Genomic DNA, 10,000 nt, shown 5'->3' with positions numbered 1-10,000 from the left:
TATCTACTACATGCCCAACCAGTATTCGTTAAAACATTCATAACTGTTTTACACACTGTGCATTGCGTGTAGGTTAAGCCGGTATATACTGTATGTGCTTATCTCCGCCAAGATTTTTTTCTTATTAAAGTAGCTCCAATACTTTATCTGTCGTGTACACACTTCTTGCTTTCCTATTAGTTTTTTTTGTGCTCCTTAATTACTCCATCTCATTCCGCTGCGTAATTCTATCCTATTTCTTACTCGAGACTATCCCCCATTTTCTTGCCTCTCATTTTCTGCAGGCCAATTTGCCTTCCCTGCTTTCTTGTCTCGCAAACCAATCTCATTTTTCCTTAAAAATCACATTCGCCTCTCTTCTCAACCAACCTATTCTCGTTCCGTTTACCACCTCCGCCTGCTCCTTCCATTTAACCTTTTCTGCCTCTTCCCCGCTCTCCTTCCCCCGCCTCACGTCACCGCCCACTCTCCCTGCTCCGTGTTCTTGTCTCGTAATCTGACTCCCAAGTAGTCTTGACTCCCCGTACTCCCTTAAAGTGCTCTCACCTTTATTCCTTCAGTGCCCTTGACTTCCTATTCTTCACCCTGAGCATTCTTGTCCGCCACTATCCTTTTCCAGGTTCCCATCAGCCTACTTCTTTTCTCTTCTTTTACTTTCACTTTTCCTTTATTTTCTTTTTTCTATTTATTAACTTTATTTCTGAAATCTTGCTTTACTGTTTTATTATTTTCAATATCCTTTTTTTTTGGGGGGGGGAGGAGATTCTATTCCTCTTCAAAATAATAATTTTTCTCTCCGTATGTCATCACCCGCCTCTATTTTGATAATGTAATTAATAATTTTTGTTTCTATCTCTGTTGCCTCATCATCAAAATATCTAACCATGTCTTCTCTAAGTATTCAGGTTTGTGTTACAGCTTCCTGTAAAAGAATTAATTCTGTTGGAGTGTAGTGTAGCAAATATTGCTTGAGTCAATCTCTTTTCCTGATTTCAGCATCATTTCCAGGTATAATTACAAGGACTGTCATTAAGAGTATAGCTACTTGAAGGCACATTTATTGACTTTTGTAGGATTACTCGCCTTTTTTTTGGGGGGGGGATTCAGGAGCATAACGAAATAAAAATTCACATGAAAGAAGTGCAAAATCTAAAGGAGAAACAGATGTAACTCATGGCTCAGAATCGATATTCATATTCTTATGCAGGTTACTGAGACATAAACAAAAGTCAGAAGCAACTATGGTTCTTATAGTGCGACCTTAGAACGTTTGTGATAATTTAGGTGCCATAATTCTGCAAAAATATAGCGTTCATCTACATGCTGCTTAGATTACAGTCGAATTTCTTCAGGCAGTAATGCCGACATGCCTTGAACGACTTCCTTTCATGACTTATATATAATTAAACAAAAGATGTGATTAGTTCAAAGGACAGTTATTGCGAGTGACCCAAAAATTCCAGACAGCTGATGCAAGCAGTATATACTTAGTCGTCTAATGCCCTGATAGAAACAATGGAATATATCTTGCACAGATATATTCAAGATTCAAATTCAGTGTGATCTGGCGTGACATATTTTAGTTAGATATAGCAATTAACATGATGACGGCTTTCTAATTTGTCCTCACCGCTTATTCAAAATAGTTAAAGGATCAGAAAATAACATCACTTTGGGCTGCATCTTTTCTTTCTCAATTTACAACAATTCTACACTCATTTTTGTCTTAAGAACTCTCTCTTCCTTACTCGACATACCATATATCTATCATGTCTGGACATCTTTCGACATAAAAGGGCGACGCACATGCTCTTGCATCCAAATGTTCTTTTCATCCCGTCCATCTAAATAATTTTCAGTCTTCGTCTTCGTCTCAAGTTCACTCTATCAAATTTTGCTTTCCACACTTTTTTATTCGTCCTTTATTATTCTTTTTTTTCATATGTCCACACCAACTCAACATTCTTTGATATGCCTTATATAACAACTCTATCCACCCTTATATCACTGCCGTAGTTGTGCATCAGTAATTTCAAATACGTGTGGTCTCCTTTTCTGCCTTGTTGAGTCACGTTAAGTCACGCTTTATTCAGTACCATGAACTCAATCACTCGTGGCGAACAGGTTGTCACATTACAGTACCTATAACCATTTATGACTAATACAAACCAATTCAATTCATAAATCAATCCGTTTTTTTTTTTTTTTTTTTTTTAATTGCAGCCGCCAGGAATCCCCCACGATGTCCGGTTCGGAAATATTTTTGCGTTGCTGTCTAGAATAGATTTCTGTGTTTCCTGCGCGATTAACTTGTCTGGGACATCTCTGCGTCAATGCAAATTTTCCTCATCTTGGGATTTTTTTCTATAAAGTTGATTTCTAGAATAATTTGGTGAAATGTATATTTTAATTGTCTATTGTAATAGCGCTTATTTTGAAATTTGATTGTGTATGTGCATTTGCATGGATATATTATGGAGTTCTGTAGACATTGTACTGCAGATGTTTATGTAGAGCACTATTTTTTATACTTTGTTTAATAAACTGTGTGATATAGTATGAGGATTTGGTAAATTTAATGTTTTATGCGCAGAATTGTGGGCCGATCTTCATCATTCCTTAAGCGCCAGAGGATTGGAGGAGTGCCTGTATAGCTCCGATTTACAATGGGAAAGGGGAATGGGGTTGTAGTAGATCAAGAGGGATTTATTTCTTAAGGGTAGTTGGGAAGGCATATGGGAGGGTTTTAATTTAGACAGTTAGGAGAGGAACAGAGGAAATAATTGATGAGGAGCAGTGTGGGTTTGAGAAAGGTAGAGAATGCATGGCTCAGTTTTTTTTTTTGGGGGGGGGGTTGGCTTCATGAATCTGGAGAAGGTTTATGACAGGGTATACTGGAAAACATTGTGTGAAGCATCATAGATATATAAGATTGGGAGAAAGTTGTTAGAGATAGTAAAGAGTTTTTACTAGAGTAGTAGAGCTTCTGTTAGGATTGGAAATGGAGAGAGAGAGTGGTCATGTACTGTTTTCATAGTAGGATATTGGATTCTAATTGGAGATGTTCTATTGCTATTGTTTTAGTATTGCCAGTTATCATTACTGTAGTTTTACTTCCTTGGTATACTAATAGATCGAGCAATGTCATGTACTATTTTCATAGTAGGATATTAGCTTCTGAAAGGAGATATTTTGTTGCTATTGTTTTAGTATTGCCAGTTATCATTACTGACGTTTTACTTACTTGGTATACTAATAGATCGATCAATGTCATGTACTGTTTTCATTATAGGATATTGGCTTCTGAATGGAGTTTTCTATTGCTATTGTTTTAGTATTGCCAGTTATCATTACTGCCGTTTTACTTACTTGGTATACTAATAGATCGATCAATGTCATGTACTGTTTTCATAGTAGGATATTGACTTCTGATTGGAGATGTTCTATTGCTATTGTTTTAGTATTGCCAGTTATCATTGCCGATGTTTTACTTACTTGGTATACTAATAGATCGATCAATGTTATGTACTGTTTTCATAGTAGGATATTGACCTCTGATTGGAGATGTTCTATTGCTATTGTTTTAGTATTGCCAGTTATCATTGCTGATGTTTAACTTGGTATACTAATAGATCGATCAATGTCATGCACTGTTTTCATAGTAGGATATTGGCTTCTGATTGGAGATGTTCTATTGCCAGTTATCATTACTGATGTTTTACTTACTTGGTATACTAATAGATCGATCAATATCATGTGCTGTTTTCATATTAGGATATTGGCTTCTGAATGGAGATTTTCTTTTGCTATTGTTTTAGTATTTCCAGTTATCATTGCTGATGTTTTACTTACGTTTTTTGTAGGTTGTATCTGTATTTGTTCCCTTTTCTAATTGTTGAATACCATGTCGTGGATGCACAGTTAAGTGCATTTCTTTTTAATTGTATATATTTAGTAATAAATGCATCTTTCTTCAGTCCAAATCCTTCACTTGCCAGTGTTCTAAGCGTGTTCAATTTATTATTTGCCTTACCTGTGAGGTCTAATGTATGATTTGAAGGTTAAATGTATATCAAATATAAGTCTTCATATTCTAAAGTTTCTGTCCAATGGAAGAGATTGACCGTTTGATTTGAGTATTGGGCGTTTCTTATGTCTGTTGTGGTCAGGAATAATTAACATTATTGAGAACTTCTAAGAAGATGCTGATATTCTTTTTGCTGCCAATCACAGTTCCAGCTTACTTAGGTAAATTTGTATGTTTCGTGGGATTATTTTGTTGTTACAAAAGTTTCGCAATTATTGTTAGGTCATCTGTATATGTAAGAGCTTTGATGTTGTGTTTGATTAGAAAAAAATATTGAGAATAAGTTAAATAGAGTTTATGTTAGCGTTACTTCTTGAGAGACACTGTTATACATTTTTTTTAGCCCAGAGAGATGGTTTTGTAACATTCTGACTTGTCTACCGATTAAAGTATTTGTCAACCATTCCTTATCATTATGTTGAATATTAGTGTCTATAATTTTTATAGATAGGATGTCTAGGGACTGTATCATTATCATGATATTTTATTACTGTTTTGTTAAGTAGCAATTTCTTGTTATAGCCCCCCTGTATTTGCTGGGTAAGGTTTTTGAACAATGTATAGGTGAGGTCCTCTTTACATCTATAGTAATTTGGTGAGGTAGGTATCTATGTTTTTACTCTATATAAAATATTTTTCCCTCAGGCTATAATAATAGATCTCTCGGATACATCAGGAATGTTTGAAAATATGTCAGGGATTTCATTACTATAAGGTCCTAATGTTTCAGATGGAAATATATCTTGGCTAAATAACTTTATAGTTGAGATATGAATTTCTTAACCGACTGTGTCTATGTTAAAAAAGGGTCCAATAGCTTCTCTGTCTGACTTTATTTTATTTTTATTTTTGTTAGTTATTTTCTTATTTTTGTTGATGTAGGAAGGTTTTGGATAGAATATTTGTTAATGATCATGCATTACTGTTCTGATGATGATATTCTTTTTTCTGTTTTGCTTCAAATTGGTTTTTGAATAGGAGGATTATTCAAGATTTTATTTTTCTCCACATCTCTTTGTTTTTGTGTTTCCATCTAGCGTGCCAATATACCTCTCCCAGTCTCTTCTGTCTATTGATTTTGTAATATTTCTGGAACAGCGCCAGACTCCCTCTCTCACAATACTTCAATTTCCTTCAGTCATATACTATTGTTAAGTTTGTTTTTATGGAGTGTATCACATTGTCGCCTGTCCTCCCACATCTGTTTCTACGATCCAGAATCTAAAACATCCCCAGGTCTTCACATATGGCCTAAATTCACATGACCGCTATATACATACACATTTCTCCAATGCAATAGCTGCCACCTATAGGTCTATTTGGAATGCACCACACTCACCAACAATAAACAATACACGACAAAGTGGACCCGCTGCATGCACGACTAAATATTTAGTAAAAAACTCCAACATAAAGCGAACACACTGTGAACAAACTAAAACTAGGACCTGAACGCACACCACTTCATATGGCACACATGAACAGAAGACTTAAGAGGAAGCAAAGTCCTACATCAGCTCCTAAAAGCATACTAACCTCAACCAATCTCGCCATAAGACACACATCCCAGCAAAACACCCAGCAAGCTCCCAAACATTTCAATGTGGATAACATCAATCTATCCATAAACAAAATACGAATCCATTCATGACCTCGCGTCTAATAACTTCCTCATAAAAATCACTACAAGAGTTGCAAAAACAAAAACAAAAAAACACTAAATATTTTCTAAAGTAAAGTTGAAAATAAGACAAAACAATCATAATGCATAAAGAAAATAGAAAAAATACTTAGAAAAATCTTACATAGCTCCGTTTCCATCGATAGAACAACTTACAGAAAGGATCATAAATGCAATACTAAAAAAAATGTACAAAGAATCAAGAAATAGAGAAATGAGAAAATAAAGGGGGCAAGGAGATCAAGAGATAAAGGGATGAAGAGGTGAAGGGGTGAAGAAGTGGATGAAATTATGAAATGATGAAATGATGAAATGATGAAATGATGAAATGATGAAATGATGAAATGATGAAATGATGAAATGATGAAATAATGAAATGATGAAAGGATGAAAGGATGAAAGGATGAAAGGATGAAAGGATGAAAGGATGAAAGGATGAAAGGATGAAGGGATGAAGGGATGAAAGGATGAAAGGATGAAGGGATGAAGGGATGAAATGATGAAATGATGAAATGATGAAATGATGAAATGATGAAATGATGAAATGATGAAATGATGAAATGATGAAATGATGAAAGGGTGAAAGGATTAAAGAATGAAAGAATGAAAGAATGAAAGAATGAAAGGATGAAAGGATGAAAGGATGAAAGGATGAAAGGATGAAAGGATGAAAGGATGAAAGGATGAAAGGATGAAAGGATGAAAGAATGAAAGGATGAAAGGATGAAAGGATGAAAGGATGAAAGGATGAAAGGATGAAAGGATGAAAGGATGAAAGGATGAAAGGATGAAAGGATGAAAGGATGAAAGGATGAAAATGATGAAAATGATGAAAGGATGAAAGGATGAAAGGATGAAAGGATGAAAGGATGAAAGGATGAAAGGATGAAAGGATGAAAGGATGAAAGGATGAAAGGATGAAAGGATGAAAGGATGAAAGAATGAAAGGATGAAAGGATGAAAGGATGAAAGGATGAAAGGATGAAAGGATGAAAGGATGAAAAGATGAAAAGATGAAAGGATGAAAGGATGAAAGGATGAAAGGATGAAAGGGTGAAAGGATGAAAGGATGAAAGGATGAAGGGCTGAAGGGCTGAAGGGATGAAAGGATGAAAGGACGAAAGGACGAAAGGACGAAAGGACGAAAGGACGAAAGGACGAAAGGACGAAAGGACGAAAGGACGAAAGGACGAAAGGACCAAAGAACGAAAGGACGAAAGGACGAAAGGACGAAAGGACGAAAGGACGAAAGGACGAAAGGACGAAAGGACGAAAGGACGAAAGGACGAAAGGACGAAATGACGAAATGACGAAATGACGAAATGACGAAATGACGAAATGACGAAATGATGAAATGATGAAATGATGAAATGATGAAATGATGAAATGATGAAATGATGAAATGATGAAATGATGAAATGATGAAATGATGAAATGATGAAAGGATGAAAGGATGAAAGGATGAAAGGATGAAAGGATGAAAGGATGAAAGGATGAAAGGATGAAAGGATGAAAGGATGAAAGGATGAAAGGATGAAAGGATGAAAGGATGAAAGGATGAAAGGACGAAGGGGAGAAGAGATGAATAAAGGAAGGAAAGAAGGAAGGAATGAAGGGATAGAAATGGAAAGATGTGGAAAATAAAAAGAATATATAAAAAAAGTGAATAGAAGAAATCAAAAGGAGAAATAAGAGTGAAAGAGGAAAGAGAGACACATACTTAGAGAATAAAAGGGAAGATAGAATGAAAACAGGGATAAAAGACAGTAAAACAAAATTAAGCAAATTATAATTTACTGTTGGTCCGGTTATCATGTGGTCATGTTATGAAATCTATTGACAATCTACCTTTTTTACGTTTATACAAAACCTTGTTTGTTTTCTATTAACTCACTGATTCAATGGCTTCTTTCACTTTGGTGTTCTTATGTAGTACTAAACAAATTTCATTAGGCGTATGAATAATGTTTCACACTTGTCCACAAAATATATGTTTAACTTAATTATTTTCGGGGAAGGTTGAAAGAAATATTGATTTTGTATGATGATTCAAGATACGGGGTTTCCAATTTGTTTTGCTCTGTATGATAATGGAAACTGCATTAACTGATGCTTCCAAAAGGAAAACATGGGCCTATTGTTATACTTTTCTTGTCTAATTACAAGTGGTGTGAAATGAAACTTCACACAGCAATGCACGATTGGAACAACATGCCTTCAAAAGTGGAAATATTTATTTTGTTTTATATAGTTATACGTTTTTTTTTTTTTAAGATCTACCAAAAACTCTTGCTATGTAATTTTGTTTGGACAATAGTAAACATGGGACTCTTCGAAGGAAAGAATCAGTACCTAGCTATACAAAAAAGAAAAAAAAAAAGAAAAGAAAAAAAAAAAAAAAAATGTACTAAAGAATTTATATTTTCAGGCATTATTGAATCGGAAGATAAAAGTCTATAGGTATTGTCGAAGCCATTTAATGTCTCTTATTCAAGCTACTCATCTCTGAAGATTTTGTTCAGAAGTGATGTAACATATCACTTCTTTTTTATCACTTTTCCTCATGGTCGTTCTCTGAATGGCATTGATTTTTCTTTCTCTTACTTTCTTTTAGACTCGATTCCTCTTCGTCTTGCAGTCTCAGCTGCTCATGCAACACTTCTTCTCTGATTGAATTCTTTCAATTTTTTCTTGCCGAATCTGGTCCCTCTCACTCTCTTCTTCCCTATTCTATCTAAACTTCACGTATCTTCTCCTCACTTGATGTTTCTCCCCAACTTCAGCTATAGCTCTGGTCCCTCTCATTCTTTTCTTCTCTATTCTATCTAAACTTCACGTATCTTAACATCAAAGTAATGAAGTAACACATTCGTAAATTTCAACAAGAACCCACTGTGTGGTATTCCACTGAAGAGGATCACAGCCCGTGATCGAAATATATGGATATAATCTATTTCATTTCTTCTTATCCAACACAGTGGGCTCTTGTTGAAATTCACGTATCTTCTCTTCACTTGATATTTCTCCCCAACTTCACCTATACATATTTCTCCCTTCAACTTCACCCTACAGCTCCTGAACCTCCAATTTCTCCATTATATTTCCTATTCTTGCACTCTAGACGCTTTGAACGTCTGCATACGTAACCTCTCAGTACTCGAAGCCTCCACATTGCTTCCGCAGACCACTCAAAATCTCTTCCCCACCCCTCACCAGCGCCGTTCCTCCTTTGCCATTCCAAATTGCTGCCAACTGCCCTTCTTTTTTCTTTAACTTCTCTTCCTGACTCTCTTTTAGCCCTCTAGTTCCTGCATTCTTTCTCTACACCTTCTCTTCAAAGTCGTTCCTTTTGCATTTCATTTCTCAATTTCCCCGGCTCTTTTTCTCTTTCCAGTAAAGCTCCACTTCCAGTCCTTTTCCCTAAAATCCCTTCCACTTCTCGTTTTTTACCTTGGCTTCCTTATACTTATTTTGAATTCATCGGCGCCTCGCCTTCCTTACCGCCCGGGCATCTTAATTAATTACTTACTCATCCTACTCTCGTTTTTTTTTTTCTTATTTCCATACCTTCAACTTTTCATTTTTTCTTTCTCAAATACAATTCTTACCAGCTCGTTCTTTCCACGACACCCCTTTATTTGCTTGCCTCATACCTCTCTGTTCCTCTTTTCTTGGTCCATTTTATCTTGTCTGAACATCGTATTTTCATATTCAAGCTCACTATTTTCCTGCTCATTACTCCCTTAACTCGTACTTCTACTATCTTTAATATCTTTGTATTTTTTAATTCGTTTGTCCCTCTTCTTTCCATGTTATCGTATCTACCCTTTTTAACTTTTCTTACGCATCTGTCTTACTTCTTTCTTCCTACTCTGTTCCATGTTCTACTATCTTTAATTTTTTTCTATTTCTTAATTCGACTCTCCCTCTTCTTTTCATGTTATCGTATCTACCCTTTTTAACTTTTCTTCCGCATCTGTCTCACTTCATTCTTCCTACTCTGTTCCATGCTTCGTCCTTTTCCAGTGTCCATGTCAAGACCCATGTTCATGACATTCTTTATTCAAAGCTCGCCGCTCCTGAAGGTTCTTCTCTCTCAAAAGGATCACATTTCATTTCTTTCTCTAAAGGACGACACTTCACTTTTTTACTCTCAAAAAGATTCATCTCCCACCTCTTTTATCAAACACAAGTTCATCTCCTGCTCCCTTTCTCAAGAATGATCTCCACAG

The sequence above is a fragment of the Oratosquilla oratoria genome, chromosome 25 (assembly GCF_046742065.1).
Source record: "Oratosquilla oratoria isolate Oo_2021 chromosome 25, ASM4674206v1, whole genome shotgun sequence".
Classification (NCBI taxonomy): domain Eukaryota; kingdom Metazoa; phylum Arthropoda; class Malacostraca; order Stomatopoda; family Squillidae; genus Oratosquilla; species Oratosquilla oratoria.
The sequence above is the reverse complement of the archived record's forward strand: the minus strand, read 5'-3'. Positions refer to the sequence as shown.